Consider the following 17349-nt stretch of genomic DNA (forward strand, 5'->3'; position numbering starts at 1 on the left):
GCAGACAAATGCCCAAGAGATAAGAAAGCTTTAAAACAAAGGGAGAGTCTATTCAGCAGGAAATCTCCTCTTTTCTTGCTGAGCAGGAAACAGATGATATAATTTACACAGCAAGAGCATCCCAAGGCCTTGAGGGCTAACATCAATGCCAGATCCCAAGAGTGGGAGAGGGGGTCGGAGGGGCAGAAGGTCCTTCTGAGATCCTCAAATTAAATCAGTCATTTTTAAACATGTATTGACTTTGTAATTCTATTTTCTGAAGAAAAATTGGTCATTGGTGGCTTGGCATTATGATATAAAGTCTGACGATAGAAGTATTTAACATTAGCACTATCTCAGAATATCCAGGCCAAACAGTTTCCATAGTTACTCTGGATTGGAAAAAGGGTGGGGGGTGGGGGGGAGAGAAGAATGATTTTATGTAGCATAAAGAATTATAAATATAAGCTTCAGTTTCCCACAAAAGTGATTAATGTGATTCAGGCTCCAACAACAACATAAAAAAGTGTAACACTGAAATGCTTGGGTAGGCCATTGTGGCCATAAAAAAAATAGACTTTATTAGTCTAGTAATTTACTTTTTATTTTATTTTATTTTATTTTATTTTATTTTATTTTATTATTTTATTTAATTTTATACTTTTATTTATTTTATAGAAAATATCTATCTTTGAGTACTCAATGGATCATAGATCAGTAAAATAAAAACCAGTAAGATTCAAAATTAAACATACATGGAAGAGTCATTTTTGATTCCTAAAAAAGTAGATTTGTCTGAGGCAAATTAATACATCTTAACTTTGCTGGAGGAGAAAAGGAACTCATGAGGCCAGGGTTGAAAGGGAAAATCTATTCCAAGCAGTAAAACAAGATGGTCTTCTGGGTTTTTTTTTTTTTTTTTTTTTTTTCAGTCAATAATGTACTGAGATTCTCACAAATATAAATGCATGGAAGCAGTCCATTGTACTTCAGGGGGTTTTACTAGCCAACTCTAAGGTCATAGAGCAGTTACAAAATTTAGAAAGATGAGAGCTATCAGAAATGAGATATAGGACTGTCTAATTTTGTGTGTGTGATCTTAATTATTTGGGGATAACTTTAAAAATCCTATTTCTAAAAATTTCCATTCAAATTAAATCAATAAATGTATTTAAAACTCAGTCTGCTGATTTGGACAAGTAGCATATAATTCCCCTCTAAAACATGTACTTACTAAAAATGTATGCTTAGATAGCTTGTTTTTATAGAATGTTAAGAAATAATGGCTTTCAAAGTACAGTATTTCCTTGGATCTTTGAAGGCCATAACCTGATGAGTTTAGCAAAATTTCTGGCTTCAACAAGGAGAAATCCTGCTAGTAATTGCACAGGTTGCTGGAAAAACCTTGAATTTTATCCTTTACCCAAGCACAAGCAACAATACTTGTGCTTGTTCCTTTTTTAGGAGGGGAGGGGAACCAATATGTTTTGCATTCACCAAGACAACCTACACAGACAGCACATGAACAGAAATTCCTATAGCAATTTCTTATTTTTTTTTTAAAGTTTATTTATGTTGAGGGAGGGAGGAAGGGAGAGAAGAGAGAGAGAGGGAGGGAGGGAGGGAGGGGGGAGAGAGAGAGAGAGAGAGAGAGAGAGAGAGAGAGAGAGAGAGAGTCAGATGTGGGGCTCAATCCCTTGAACTGTGAGGTCATGACCTGAGCTGAAATCAACAGTTGGATGCTTAACCAACTGAGCCACCCAGGCGCCCCTCCTACAGCAATTTCTAATGCAGTGTTTCTCAAGGTGAGATTTAGGGCCCACATGCTTTGGAATCAGCCTAGACGATAGTGAAAAAATGTAGATCCCCGGGCCTCATTCTCAGATAATGAAATAGCATCCCTAGTGATTCCTAGTGGGAATCAAAATTCCCAACCAGCTCCCCAAGTGATTTTAATGCACGCTAAATAAGAGAGCTTCTGTTAGTGGCTCTTTTGCTCACTCTTTTGACAAATACCTTGCTTACCTTCATTATCATGGATCTGGGGAAAAGAACAAACTTTTCCTGTAAACCCTTATGGTAATCTGAACCTGTAACAATTGCAGCCACCCGGTGAAGACCTTCTAGTATAATCCGAGATGCTCTCTCGGATGGAGTTTTGCAGTCTCGAGTTGAAGATTAAGTTGCTGTTCCATTATTTTGAGACTTTATAATATTCTTTTTCATAGTTTTTACTATCTGCCTGTGAGAAAAAGACTTGGTCAGTACTTTCTGTTTTTATTTTTGAATCCCTTTTATTCAGTACCTCTTTCTAATTTCACTATTAGTTCAATTGAGGAATAAGTATATTTTTTGCCCATGTGATTTCTTCTTATGTTTTAGTACCCTTTCCTCTTCCTACTTGCTTTCTTTGATACTTTTGATACTTTTTTTTTTTAAATGTAAACTGTAAGTAAGTGTGCTGATCAGTAACCTTTCTCTTAATGCAGTATCTCTTAAAAAATCTTTTCCTTCAGGGTAATTGTGTCTTTTCTCCTTTATAACTGGTGTTCTGGCTTCTGATTAGGGAAGGACCCTGGCCTTTGTTTCTGCTTTCTTTCACATTGGAGATAAGATAATGAAGAGGGACATCACTGTCCCAGATGGGTTCTGGCTCTGGCTTCTGATTCTGCAAATGTTGGACTTGCATACAATTTCTCGCCCTCTCGGACAAAACCTCACAGAAATAGAACTTCATAGCTCTTGTGGCTTTCTCCACTCCAGAAGGAGGAAAAAAAGATCTATCTCTCACTATTCTCTTCCTTCTTCTCACTTTTATTTTTTTCAAAGTTGATATACTTAGAAAGAAAATAATTTTACTATGTTTCTCCAGAATTTTCAAAGGAGAATAGAGAGAATCAGAAGTTAGAGAGGAATTCTGGGGCATGGTTTTCTAAACACTTGGTGACACAAACCCCATAAAAGAAGTAAAAATTTTATAAGCTGAACCCTACTCTCTACTATGAAAGATATTATCTTGGAGAACTATAGCATTAGATTCTGAACATAATACTTGGGTTTACCTTCATTGGATATAGACAACTACTTCATCAATGTGACAGGGAATAAACACAGAATAATTAAAATTAACAAAGAATTCTCAAACTTTTGTCGTAGTCAATGTGTCAAGTTTCTCCCTACTGTTTTTCTTACAAGTATAGTTCACAAGTAGATCTGATTTTCATCTTTTTTTCCCCCTCCTAATCATATCTCATTCTCTTTAAAAGTTCCCTGAGTATGGGTGCTTGAGGCTATATGGTGATAATACTGTTTTCAATAGAGCTGCTTTGGAGAGTTATGTGGGCTGCTGATAAAATCCATTTTCTAGAAAATAGATTCAGGTTTGCTTCCCCAAGATTGAATGACAGGGGTGCATCTATAGAGATTAAAGGATTGCAAAGTTTGGTAATTCTGGGTTAGATGAGTCAATCTCTTTGGTTTCCTTTTCCTTTGTATTAAGTACTTTTTTAAAGGTGATAATTTCACTATTACTAGTTCAATTGGGGAAAAATAGATTTAATTGTTAATTTTTTGTCTCCACTGTTGCTTTTGCTTTAGTACCCCCTCTCTTATACCAAATGCGTGCACGCACACACACACACACACACACCACTCAGGAATTTGAATTGCTTTAGGATTCAGATATTCATTTTCTTTCATCCAATTCTATCATTTTTTGGACCCTTCCAACTAGCAATGAGTAAGCCAAATATTTCAAAAATGCAGCTAGTAAAATAAGACAGAAAAAGAAACACCACCTTTTACTTATTTTTCCCCCATTTTCAACTTCCTGACAAATACAGGAGACAGTAGGAATGGTTAGGGAAATACATGCCGAACGTTATAATATTTGTATCACGTTATTTCTGTTCCCCTTGTGTTTGACAGGCTTTGTCATCTACTGGACTTCTCTTAGTTTTCACTCTTTCCACAGGAAGTTTTTCTGGTTTATTTTTTAAAAATTAATTCTACCTGACCTGACCTTAACACACCTTACTGGAAACATTCTTTTAGAGAAGAAAAAAGAGGCAGTTTAGCTGGAGGCTGGTAGAAGTCACACTGAAATACCACTCGTTAAATCTGTATGGTTAAGAAGAGGCAGGAGTGGTCTTAGCTCACAACAGAACTTCCATATATTGTCATTTGTTTTTCCCACAAATCCAAATAAATTACTGTTTCCACTGTATATAATAGTTAACACTTCATTAGGCAACATATGCAGAGCGTATCTCAGAAATATGGCCACAGTAGTAAAGTTGCATCCTAAAAGTGTATTCTATTTGTTTCAGGGATTAAAAAAAATTAATACTAAGTCTTCCACAGTAGGGTATTTCTAGAGGCTTTTAAAAATTCATAATACACAATGCTTGAATAGTGGATATTAGATGTTACAAGGTACCTGTAATGTTGAATAAATGCTAACCGGGATGTTTTATGATCAAATACAGAAGTCATATGATGAAATCGCTATTTTACACTTTGGCCAACCCAAAGTTTATACTTGGCAAGCATTTTTAAAAAATTTGCTTCTGGTTGAACACACTGTTTTCTTGTTTTAACAATTATTCCAGAAGTCTGACTTATTTATATTAAGGCCATTAACCTGTTTGGTTGCTACCTCATTAAGAATTATATAAGTATTAAGTATATTCACTTAGAGTTATATAAGTATTGATATATTTCAAATAAAGTAATTTAAGGAGAAACTAAGAAATTAAGGTACACAAGAATTGTACCTAAAACAGATACAGGCTCTGTTTGCATTCACAAGCAGTTTAAAAGAAGCAGGAAACACTACACATTTATCTGCTTGCTTGGGTTTCATCATGTGGTAAGTACAAGGTGAGTAATAGCTGTCACAGATGAATAGGATTAGAACTAAAACAGCACTAGGTATCAGAGTGCACATACACATATTCACTAGGTGAGTGAGTAAAATTGTAATGTATTAGGTTGAAGCACATGAAATTGCCATTTTTATTGGTCAGAAGCGGCAGAGCATTGGCAATTTCATATGATTCACCCTTAGATCTTTCAGAACAAAAAAAGACCTTGAAAATAATTCATTCCAAGTTTTCTTAGTCTGGGGTTAAATTCAGTTGATAGTTTGGGGGAGTCTATGATGTGCCAAGTAGTGTTATGGTAACTGGGAATATAGACATGGACAAGACTAGTCCTTTGCCCTCAAGGATATTACATTTCAGCGGGAAAGCCTGACAATGTAGAATACATTGTCACTACTGAATTGAATGCAGAGCTTTCTGTCTTATGTCCACATATGCATTTGTCTGGAGGGAGAGTTCACTGAATACATGGAAGTGGTTTATGATCAAGAGATTAAGAACCAGTAACCTATTCCACCAGCTCATGTGATAGATGGAGAAGCCAAAGCACAGACACTGATTTGTTCATTGCCATGTAGTTCATTCATTAGTGGCTGACTTAGGATCAGCACCCAGGCATCCTGGGGTTGCTCTCAGTTGCTCCTGTACACTGTAGGGGAGATGATCTATGATTTTTCATTTATTTTCTGTATTTATTCTCTTTTTCAGAGTACCTACATACTATTATCTAAAATATTTATTTATTTTTGAGAGAGAACAAGTGAGGGAGGGGCAGAGAGAGAGAGGGAGACAGAGAATCCCAATCCGACAGTGCAGAGCCGGACCTGGGGCTCAAACTCACAAGCCGTGAGATAATGACCTGAGCTGAAATCAAGAGTCAGATGCCTGACTGACTGAGCCACCCAGGTGCCCCTTACCTACTATTTTGACTCAACAAATTCATTTCAAAAGTTGAGTATCTGGTCTGAGAGATTTCAGTTTGCTTAAACCCTCAGGCTACAGTTGCCACATCTGTAGAATGAGGAGAACAAGTCATAAACGACAGATTATTGTGAGGATTAAATGAGATCATTTACACACACATACCTCCTCCCTCTCCCATTACTTGCTATAATGGTTTTCAGATGATAAGCATGTCATCCATTATTATTAGTAGTAGTAGTATTAGTATACTGTTTAAGATTTTATAAAGCATGGCCTTTATTGCCAGTTCCCAGGTTCTAAAAAAATCACTTCCTCTGTCTTCACCAGACTATTATGTAAATGGCAGCTATTAGGCTTTCCCTTAATTCTGAGGAGATGCAAAAGGGGATAGTGACTGACTATATAGAGCTGTATATAGTATACAGAGCTCTATTATAGTATAGAGCATGTTCTCTGGAGCTTGGTTGCCTGAGTTCAAATCCTGGCTCTACCACTTATGTGATCTGGGGCCAGTTACACAAATTTTCTGCATCTTGGTTTCCGCCTATGTAGAATGGTGTTAATCACGTAGATACTTCATAGAGCTGTTATGAGGGTTAAATGGCTGAATATGTGCTACAGCAATGCTGCGAGGTGGAGATTATTACGCTTGTTTTAAAAAACTGGCTAAGACAATTTAAGAGGGTTGACTAAAGTTTGCATTGCTATGTGTGGCAGAGCTATTGTTTGAACTCAGAGTCAGCGCTTCTTCAATGTCTCCTCAAGGTCATTAAAAAAAACCAAGTAGATGGGGGAGGACCTGGTGTGTGCTCTCTCCTCAGCATGGTCTTCTACAAGTCTTTGTCCTCCTGGAGAGGAGTAAGAGATACTGCCCAGATTCCCTCTCTTCACTGGCATTCAGCCAACCCTCTATTAACCCAAAAAACACCTTGAGTGCTTAAATATGTACACCTAGTGATGTCTTTTGCTATCCTATTTGTGACTACCTCAAATGCCAGGTTTCTACAAAGTTATAAATTCCCTGAGAGCATCCTATGTTACTACTAACAGTGTTTTACACAATGCCAGGCACACGGTAGATTCTCAAAAAACTATACAGCTGTTTCACATATTTTTTAAATACTTTCTTCTCTGTGCCTTTATATGTTGTCTAAATTTTGTATAATAAGCATGTGGTGATTTTTATTTATTTATTTTTGAGAGAGAGAGACAGAGTGCGAGCAGAGGAGGGGCAGAGAGGGAAACACAGAATCTGAAACAGACTCCAGGCTCTGAGCTGTCAGCACAAAGCCTGATGCACGGCTCGAACTCATGAATCGAGAGATCATGACCTGAGCCTAAGTCAGACACTTAACTGAGTGAGCCACTCAGATGCCCCAGCATATGGTAAGTTTTTAATTTAAAAAATAATTAAGCTTTTTTTTTTACCCTATAAAAAAACATGTAGATTGATTTGTTGGTGACTTGCCATATCTGTCACTTTGAAATCCTTCCTTTGTCTTTGGCGAGCTGGGGTATGTGGCTGTCCTTGCCCAAGGGATCCTGATTGATCTTCTCTGGTGGCAACAGGGCTCAGCCCCCTCCTTCCTGCAGGATAAAGAAAACCTTGGAAGAGAGGTAAGATCAGGAAGGCCCTGGAGGCCAGCTGTTTTCCCACAGTCTTTTCCTCAGTCTCTGACCCAGAGTGAAACTGGCCCTACTCTGGAATCCTCTCTGATCTCTACACCTAGTGTTCCAGAATTGTTTTCCAAACAAAGAACAGACCACATAAAGTCTATGACCCCAGGTTTATTAATACTGAAGAGACAAGTAAAGGGAAACCAGGTCATCTGTGGCATTCTGTGAACAAAATATTTTGTAGAGAAAGCTATGTCTTGTATGAGAAGGTAGATAGTGAGGAAGGGGGCAAATTCCTTGTGATGTTTTTCTTACTCTATTCCTTTTGGAAACTCTCTCAACCTGCAGGCAGTGACAAGGTTGATGGCAAAAAGACCTCTAAGGATTTCAGAATAAATACTTAGACACCAACTTAGAATGTAAGTTATCTATATATTACTGAAGAAAAAGGATATGTGTATTTTCTACTACCTTGGTCATTTTGTATTTCAAAGAAGAGATACTTTTAGATTTCCTTAGGTCTAGTCACTCGAATGTTTCCATTGAAGTGTCCCTACATGGCAGAGGAGTAAGAATGTATATTTTTAGTCTTTAGAGGAGCTAGCTTTGGGAGTATATTCTCAAGCAGCATATAGGAAATTTGAAAATTGTTTTGTGTTCTGTTATTTTAGAAACTCATATAAACTTTTATTTCAATCTTAAGACAGATGTTCCAGAAAGATGCATCAGGCTTTTTATTTGCCTTGGATTACCCTTTATTTTTCAGCATGTACCAATATGCATTTCTGTTTATTGCTGTTTAAGAAACATGGTCTTAGCTGATGGAGGTTTTGTTTTGTTTTGTTTTGTTTGCTTTTGTTTTGTTTTGTTTTGATTTGTTTTTTGTTTCCTAGGATAAACAGGGACAAACCCCTCCCACAGAAGACTTATATATGGACTTGTTCCAGAGTCACTCTGGACCCTCTCTAGCTTGTGGAGTCCTAAATTATTTGACACTGACATGTTTTTAAAGGAGAAATTGCTTTCAGTCACTCTGCTCAGGAGGGGCTAATGTGCATTGTAAATATTTTATGGTGTTTTTATGCGCTGAATATCTAATTACTAGTATTTAACATATAATGTTTACATCATTCTATATACTATCTGACAAATAATCAGAACTTAAAATGTTCAATGTGTTTGAATTATCCTCTAAATTGATAAGAATCATCATAATGTGAACTGATATGTGGAAGAAAGAAACAGGAGTGGTGGGTTTTATAATTAAAAGGGACTAACATCCCCATAAGAATAGACTCAAGACCAGGAAAAGAAAAACCCAAGAAGATCTTGTCACTCCATCACATTAAGGAGGATTAAGAAGGCATAGGAAAAGGATAAGTCACATCATGGAGAAAACCCCTACCAGTGTGATGGGTCATTTCAGTTACAGGTGCCTGTTTGGTTATTAGACATATATTAAAAATATAATTTAAAGCAGGAAAGTCATGGAATTATCAATATGAGAGCTAGAAGTTACTTCAAGCATCTATGATGTTTCATCATTGTACATATCATCTCCATATCATAGTTGGGGAATGGAGGTAAAGAGAGTTGCCCAAGTTCATGTGACTGACAAGTGGTAACACAGAGATCATCACCCAGGTTTCCTGAATCCTAGTGTAGAATTCTTCCAGTTTACACTCTATTGTTTCCCATGAGTCACACAGTTTTAGTGTGATTAGCATCTTCTGGGTGGTGACTCAAGCATTTTGTTTAAAAAAAAAAAACAGACAACTTTAAGTATTATGGTCAATTTAACTAACGGAGACAGGAATATTGCAACCAGGATACTTATTCCCACTTATTAACTATCTTAGGCTTCAATTTGGAGAGACTCATACTTTAAATGAATGAATCATCCAGGGCCCAATTTAATGAAAATGCTATAGTCCCAGAGAATATTTGCATATGGAATTATTTTAGCAGTCTAATTTTAAACAGCTGGGACTCATTTGTTAAGCTGTGGTCTATTCCACTTTCTGAAAAGAATGATACGTAGGTTTTTTTTTTTTTCTTGCAGACGTAGAACTTTCTAGAAGGTCTGAATGAATACACCCTCCCCTACTTGAAACTTCAGGACAGCTGGCAGCTTAGGCCTTTTGTCCTCCATCTGTGTCCAGCTATTAGAGTTGTGTTGTGGTAAGTAACTTTTTCAAGACTGAGGGCCTGGCTGCCTTCCAGGATCCCATTGTTTATGACCTTCCTTTTATTTAATGTTCTATTTTTATAATTACAGATGTTATTGAATTGAATCAAGAACCCAGGTGTGCTACCTCTTTCAGGCCCATGTCATCTTAAAGGTCCAAGATCTACAGGCTAGTTGGAACAGATGAGTAGAGGAAGAAGGAAAGAATATTTATTGTTTTGACTCCAAAATATGGTGGCAAAACTTTGCAAAATACAGAAGGTTAAAAGATTGCCACAATATCTTGACAGTTTCGTTGTGGTTTGTTTTACATACCACTGCATGTTGTATGTAGACAGATTCATATTTATGAGAAGCAGAGAATGGCCCACCCTGACTCCTCACCTTGATCTTATCACACAGCATCTGACAAATGAAACAACAGGAAGTTTTGCTGGAAGCTGTTGCTGGCTGGGGTTAAATGCAAGCAGTGAGTGGTCTAGAAATGTTATAATACTTGGCATTGACCAATATTGCCACCACGGTGTGGTAAATTCCAGAATAAAATTAGGACACATATATATCAAAAGTAAACCTCTGGGTTTGGGTTTTTCTCTTACTCTATTCCTGGGAAAGTGTCCCTGGTCTGATACGGTACATTGTATTCCAGCTTATAATATTCAGGTGTACAACCAAATCCTTCTGCAAAGGGGGGGGGGGGATAATGGAGTACAATGTAGTCATGGTTTAATACAAGCAAGCTTTCACTAATAAATGTTTAGGCACAGGTTAAAGTACAAATGAAGTTTTTTCAGGTGCTGTCTGCTATTCCTTTGCTTTAAGACCCTGACTTTTAGGGCTTAGGGCTTAGACTTTTAGGGCTTAGAACGAGCAGCTCTGAATCATTCAATCATCTGTTCATCAAGTCTTTACTGAATGCTATGCCCTGTGTCAGGCAACCAAAATTGGGAGAATGTGACAGAACTCCTGATGATATGGATCTTATAGAAAAGCTATTGATTTTAATCTGCTCTCTAAAGCAATCTTTCTCAACCAGTTCCTTAAGAGAATTAACTGTACAGACAATGAGTTAAGTGACTATTAAAGTTTTTTTTAACGTTTATTCATTTTAGAGAAGAGAGAGACAAAGACAGAGACAGAGCACGAGCAGGGGAGGGACAGAGAGAGAAGGAGACACAGAATCTGAAGCAGGCTCCGAGCTGTCAGCACAGAGCCTAATGCAGGGCTCAAACTCACCAACCTCAAGATCATGACCTGAGCCAAAGTTGAACGCTTAAGCTACTGAGCCATCCAGCTGCCCCTGACTATTTTTATAATTCTTCCAAGGATGGAAGTAGTTGGTATCATTCCAGATGCATAGTAGATAACTTAATTCATCACATACAATGAATGCCTTAGGCATTAGCTTAATTGACCTTGGTTGATGAGAGTTTCTCAAAAGGAATAAGGTCTTGTCTTCTTAAAGCCCCCACTACAACATTGGTTGTATGAGGAGACAACATTACTAGTAATTAGAAGATTCACAATACTCTCTACCCCCCCCCCCCCCCGGACAACCAGCCTTGAGGAGAGAAAACACACACACACACACACACACACACACACACACAAAGTCAGTAGGTTATCTCAAGAAAAATAACTCCTAGTGTTGAGAAAGTTGGATAAATATTTAATGGGAGAAGAAGATGCCAATTTGTGATTGGTACTTGGGTAGTTTGCCTGGGAAGGAAGAACATAACGCAGCTGAGAGTTTCTGAGGACTAAAGAAAGGTGAGGACCAGGCATTTAATAGGAATGACTGTGAATGTACAATGTACAAGAATCCTTTGAATGTTTTTGAGACATGCAAGTAAAGATGTAAGTAAATGGAATCCCCATTTTGCTCATGCTTATTTGAAGACAACACCTTTCTTGGCCTAGACCACATGGATTTGGGTTTTGGTTGGGTTATATTCTTGTGATCTCAGGTACAACTTCTCACCAGTTGGCTGAAGTGTCTGTGATCTGACTCTTGGGTACTTGGACTTTATTCAGATAGGTTCCCTACCTCTTATATTTTAGACCCTGTATCCTGGATCCACCCCTTTATTTCTCCTTTCTGTTCCTTCAGTGTATTCATCAGCGTTCTTCTTAGAGACAGAACCAATAGGATATACATATATATAATTAAGCATTTAATACATTTTATATGTACATGTAAATTATACATATAATTTACATACACACATTTAACTATTACATATGTATATATACATATATCAGAAGTCCTATTTCTATATCTTTATATATGTGTATATGGATATATATATTGAGATACATAGATTTATTGTAAGGAATCTGTGGTTCATGTAATTACGGAGGCTGAGAAGTCCACATGAGACACAAGAGAGCCAATGGTATACTTTCAGTCTCAGTTCAAAGCCTCGAAAAGCAGAAAAGTATAATTTCTAGTCTGAGTCCAAATCCAAGGGTAGGAGACCAAAGTCTCAGCTCAAAAATAGTGAGGCAGAGAGTAAATTCTCCCTTACTCCTTTTGTTCTATTCAGGTGTCCAATGTATTGGATGATGCCCACCCACACTGGGGAGTCCAGCAACTCAAATGTTAATCTCATCTGTAAACACCTCACAGAAACACCTGAATAACTAACCAAATATCTGGGTACAGTGTGAGCCAATCAAATTGACAAATAAAATTAACTGTCACACTCTGTCAATTCTTTAAGTGGCTCTGTTGCCTATACTTGTACTTTTTTCTTCAGCCTTTCTATTCCATTTCCTTCTGATAAACCACCCCTCTGTCCCAAAAATACATGTGTATAAGACATATATGTTTCTCATATTTCTATTCTGAAGAAGCACTAAATTGAAAACTATGTTTATCTTTTTATCTTATTCAGGTACTCATATTATGTAGTTGATGATGAGCCCCATTGACTTACATTAAAATTTAAAACTATTTTAGGCTGCATATTTATATGGTAACATAGACTCCACCCTCATTCTATCCCTTTTTCTCTCACTCCTGCATATTATCAGGCTCTCTCCTAGTGTAACTCCTCAATTTATAGTGATTTTGGCCAGGGGCAAGAGACTTACCCACGCAGGACAAGAAGCATGTGTCTGTATAGACTGCTGTATACGATTAAACTGTTGGACCTTTTTCAGGGTCTTTATCTGTGCACTGCTGTGTCTGTGATCCTTAAAATCCTGACTTGTTTTGTGAATGAAAGAGAAAATATTTCAATTTTGTGTTTTACTTTTCCATCTTAAAAAGAACTAATAGCTTAATTTTCCTTTACATTCATCTCCAAATTTTACACTATTCTTCTGCCTAAACTTGATGGATCTGTTTGCCACAGAAAATGTGAGAAAAGAAGAAACATTGATACTTTCTAAATAGGTTCTCAAACACTTATTAATTGTTGGGTGTGACCAGGGTCTTACCTTTGAGTGTAAAAAATGTAGGATGAAGAAGTGGAGAGTTTTCATCCAGAGGGGTTAAAATTATTATTGTGTATTAAAAAAAACATACCACTCTGTTCTTCTATCTTATTAAATGAAAACAAGATCAATCATTTATTGGAAGTGATCACTATATTATCAAAACTCTTGAAGAACCTGCTCAACTAAGCATCAAATATATTAGGTAGAAGAACTTTATGACAGAAAATACTTTAAAAAGATGAGCATTTAATATCTCAGAAACCTTGGTTTCTGTGTTAGATTAAGACACATTTTGTTGGTTAGAATAAGTGAAAACAAATGTTCAAGGCATTTGTGTGTGTGTGTGTGTGTGTGTGTGTATGTGTGTGTGTGTGCATGTGTATGTGTGCATGCACATATGTATTTTAACTGAACATAGGAATAAGCACATTCATTAGGAATTTGAACACTATCTCAAAGCTTTTAAATAAATTTATTCAAAAAGTAGATCCTTTAACTTTGTCAATTTCAATCATTTCCATCATTCAAACGAGGGCTATTTAAACTTAGTTATGGTCACCTGCTCCATGCAGATGTCCTTAGCTCCTTGCTGCTTCTCTCCCAACAGTACCTCATCTCCAGTGCACAGGATCCTCTACTGCACTCTTCTTTTCCATTAGGAGTGGCCAGCAGTGTGTAAATCATACATATGTCTGAGATATTCAGGTTACTCAGACCTCTGATAAAATTATATTATATATAATTTTGTATGCATAAGCACAAAACCCCAGACTTCAAATTCAATTTAGAGACATTATAAAGTGGAAAGGGCCTTATATTGATTTGCCTAGGCATCAGAAAACCTATATTTAGTACTTTTCTAATACTAATTAGGTGGGTGACTGTTGAAAGTTAGTTTCCCCAGAAAGGAGATTTAGTGAGGCGTGGAGTCAGAATCAGCAGAAATAAATGAAGTGGTGTAGGGCAGAGGGAAAACTTGGACCTCACTGAAGCCTCAGCAAAGGCCTCAGCCAATCCATTGGTGGCACTCCAACTGGGATGACTCTGCATAGCACTTCTGACTTAGGTCAGGGGTGACCAGGTCTTTATGCTCCTATGTGAACCACCTGTTGAATGTGTGTTGCTCTTGAGAAGGAGGAATCACATTGAACAAGTTGGGTCTCTTCCCTTAAGGACAATCTCTGGAGCAGACTCAGCTTGTAGTGTCAGAATTTGTAGAAATAAAGGCTTCATTCCTGAAGAAAGACCTAGGTAGTTCACCATAGTCCACCAGTTGAACTACTCAGATACACCTAGTTCATATGAATTTGGGGAACACCTCCTTTGGCAGTGAATCCTGAGACTCCAACTGATATTTTCCCCCTGTCTACTATTCATTCTAGATTCCTCTCATCCTTGGCTTGCATCTCTGCTACTCTATGTTGATTAACCAGTAGGGTTAGCCAGGCTCTCCTTCCTGACAGGTTTGAATGCCAGATCACTATGGTCCTTTCAGGCTGTTGCTGATACACTTGTCCAATTATCATCACAATTGCACAAGAGAATGCTAAAAGATGATCAGGATGGCTGGTTGATAAACACATTCTTTCCTGCCCTCATTGTGTAACAACAGTTCTTGTTGACTAGGATAAAATACCTCTGCAGGATGATGACTTATTTCCATGACTGCTGTGTCCTGAAACCTGGAGTATGAGTGACCAGAAGGAAGCTGTAGTTTAAATTTTGATGAAGTGTTTTCTACAGAGCCCACATTAAGGGGACAAGAAGCACAAATTCTCCAAACAAATGACTGGAAGTGACAGTAAGTGATGGGGGGAGGCACTCCTCTTATGACTTTAAGTCACTTCTAATGTGACTGCAATTGCTTGGCATTTCAACTCCCACACCTGTACAAATGGAGGCACTTGGTTGAGATGATCAATCCCTAACATTCTTTCCATTGCTGATAATCTATGATTCTTCATACAATCTAAGATGATTCATATTTTGGAAACTTTCAGCATATGTACAAGTCAACATCAAAAGGACTAAAAAAATAACTATCTGTGGTGAACATCCCTTTGCAAATGAAGCCCACTGTGAGGACTTGAATAATTCTGACTTCACTAAAATAATAATAGGCTAAGATAAGATAAATGCCAATGATATTATTATTTTTTGCCCTTTCAGGGATACCCTAAAAGACAAACAGGCTACCATTGTTAGAATTATTATAGTTATGGGCCTCAACCTGGTTTTCCATTTTGTTGTTGATGTTAATTTTCATTGCAATCTTGGTAAATTGGGTCACAAGATTTCTTTGGGTATCAGTCTCTCCATTTATGAAACAAGAGGATACAGTCAAGTATCTATCCACTCCTTCCCAAATCAAAGATTATTTATTTATATGATTCATTTGTGAACTATTTTTTTTCCTAAAGTGATATTGTAACTTGTTGTTTTGAAGGCCAACATGTCTTAAGTTACCATTAGAGATTATTACTGGTGCTTACAAGTGGGTGACAGAAATGTGAGGTTTACAATGGAACTTGATACATTATTTAAAACTCAAACTAGCATAAAAATAAAACTAAGAAATACAAAATTTACCCCCTTATTGAACAGCATTTTTTAAATTAGCAGGTTGCAAACAACAGGATTGTTATTCACTCCTCCCCAGTAGAAAAGGCACCCACCCTTGACTTAGAACAATGTGACATCTATTTTCATAGTTCACAGCACTGTCTGCCATATACATAAGTGAAACAAAGCTGATTATTTTTACTACTCTTTTGGTATAAATTCCTTTGATCTTTTGAAGTACAGACTTTACTTTGAAGTTTACAATGTTCAAGCCATTAGTTGCAAAGCACAAAGAAGGCTATTACATGACATCTATGAGAAGACATTATTTCCTGCCTTGTACTGGTTGCCATGTTTTTAGCTGTGTCTGTAGTCAATTAACAATGCCTAAGATCCTTTTCTATAATATTTGAATATAAATATAAAATAATATAATAGAGCAATATAAGTTTTTAGACATGTAAAAAAATTTGCGTATTAAATATGCATACTCATTTACACACACACACACACACACACACACACACACATATATATATATACACATTTTTTCCTTCCATTTAGCAATGCTTTCCTGAAATTACATGTAGCAATGAAGGGAGCTTGAGATAGGATTTGAGGGACATTGATTATAGTTCAGACTCTACTACCTATTAAGTTATGTGACCTTGGACAATTTCTTTAACACCCCCAGGGCTCAAATATGCCCTTTATAAAATAAATAGTGGTTCTTAATCTCTTTTTGACTTTGGGCCCCTTTATGAATGTGATGACATCTATGGATACTCCCCTGAAAACATCATGGACACACATTTATATTGAATTTTGATATGCCCTTGAAAGAGGTCATTGACTTCCTGAAGTACATTCATGGGCTTGAGGGTAAGAACAACCAGATATAACAAGTTTTAAATTTTATATATCTAAGGTTTATAAGTTATAAAATCACTGTAAGATCATGAATAATTATTAATAAGCTCTTTGTACTTAGACCTTTCCTTTTAATTCCTTCAGATGTATCTCAGGTTTGTCTCTTTCTGACACCAAACCTGTGGCTTGGGTTTCTAATAAGTACTCTTGTGGCTGGAGCTTAGTGCACAGTTTGTCAGAAGAAAATGATATGTGAGTCCAGCATATCTCTGGACCACCTGAAGGAAACAGAGTAATGACCCAAGTTTATAAAGAAGCCAGAAACCTGACTGAATAGCAGCTCACACAAAACAGGCTTGGGGATTTTACTTGACCACAACCTGTTCTGAGACAAGAGTGTAATGTGGTTTCTAAAACTATCTGTATGAGCCCATGTACCTTTTAAAGAGTTGATTTTCCATATCCTGGATGGTCACATTCCAGGGCATACTACAGGTCATGCCGCATTTTCAGTTTCAGGGCATGTCATGGGGATTATAAAGCTTCATTGTTAGGGTGAAAAAAAATGAAAGGAAATGGGCAAGATGAAGAAGGACCTGGAAACTTGGCCATATGTGGAATGGTCACAAGGACCCTATTCTTATCAGGAAAGAGAAATCTAGGTTGTCTTCAAATATCCCATTTGGATGACATGACATGGTAAGTGAAGCCATCTTACTCTGGGTAATTCAAGAAGCCAGAACTAAGCCAGTGGCTAAATTGAATTCAGTGTGAGCAATGGCCTTCTAACAACATATATGCAATATATATGAGATGCACTCTTTTGTGAAGGGCTGAAAGGCAGCTGCAAGAGATGACGAAGTTGCATGACCACCTTTCCAG

Source organism: Prionailurus bengalensis, chromosome A1, assembly GCF_016509475.1.
Source record: "Prionailurus bengalensis isolate Pbe53 chromosome A1, Fcat_Pben_1.1_paternal_pri, whole genome shotgun sequence".
In the NCBI taxonomy this organism is placed as follows: Eukaryota; Metazoa; Chordata; class Mammalia; order Carnivora; family Felidae; genus Prionailurus; species Prionailurus bengalensis.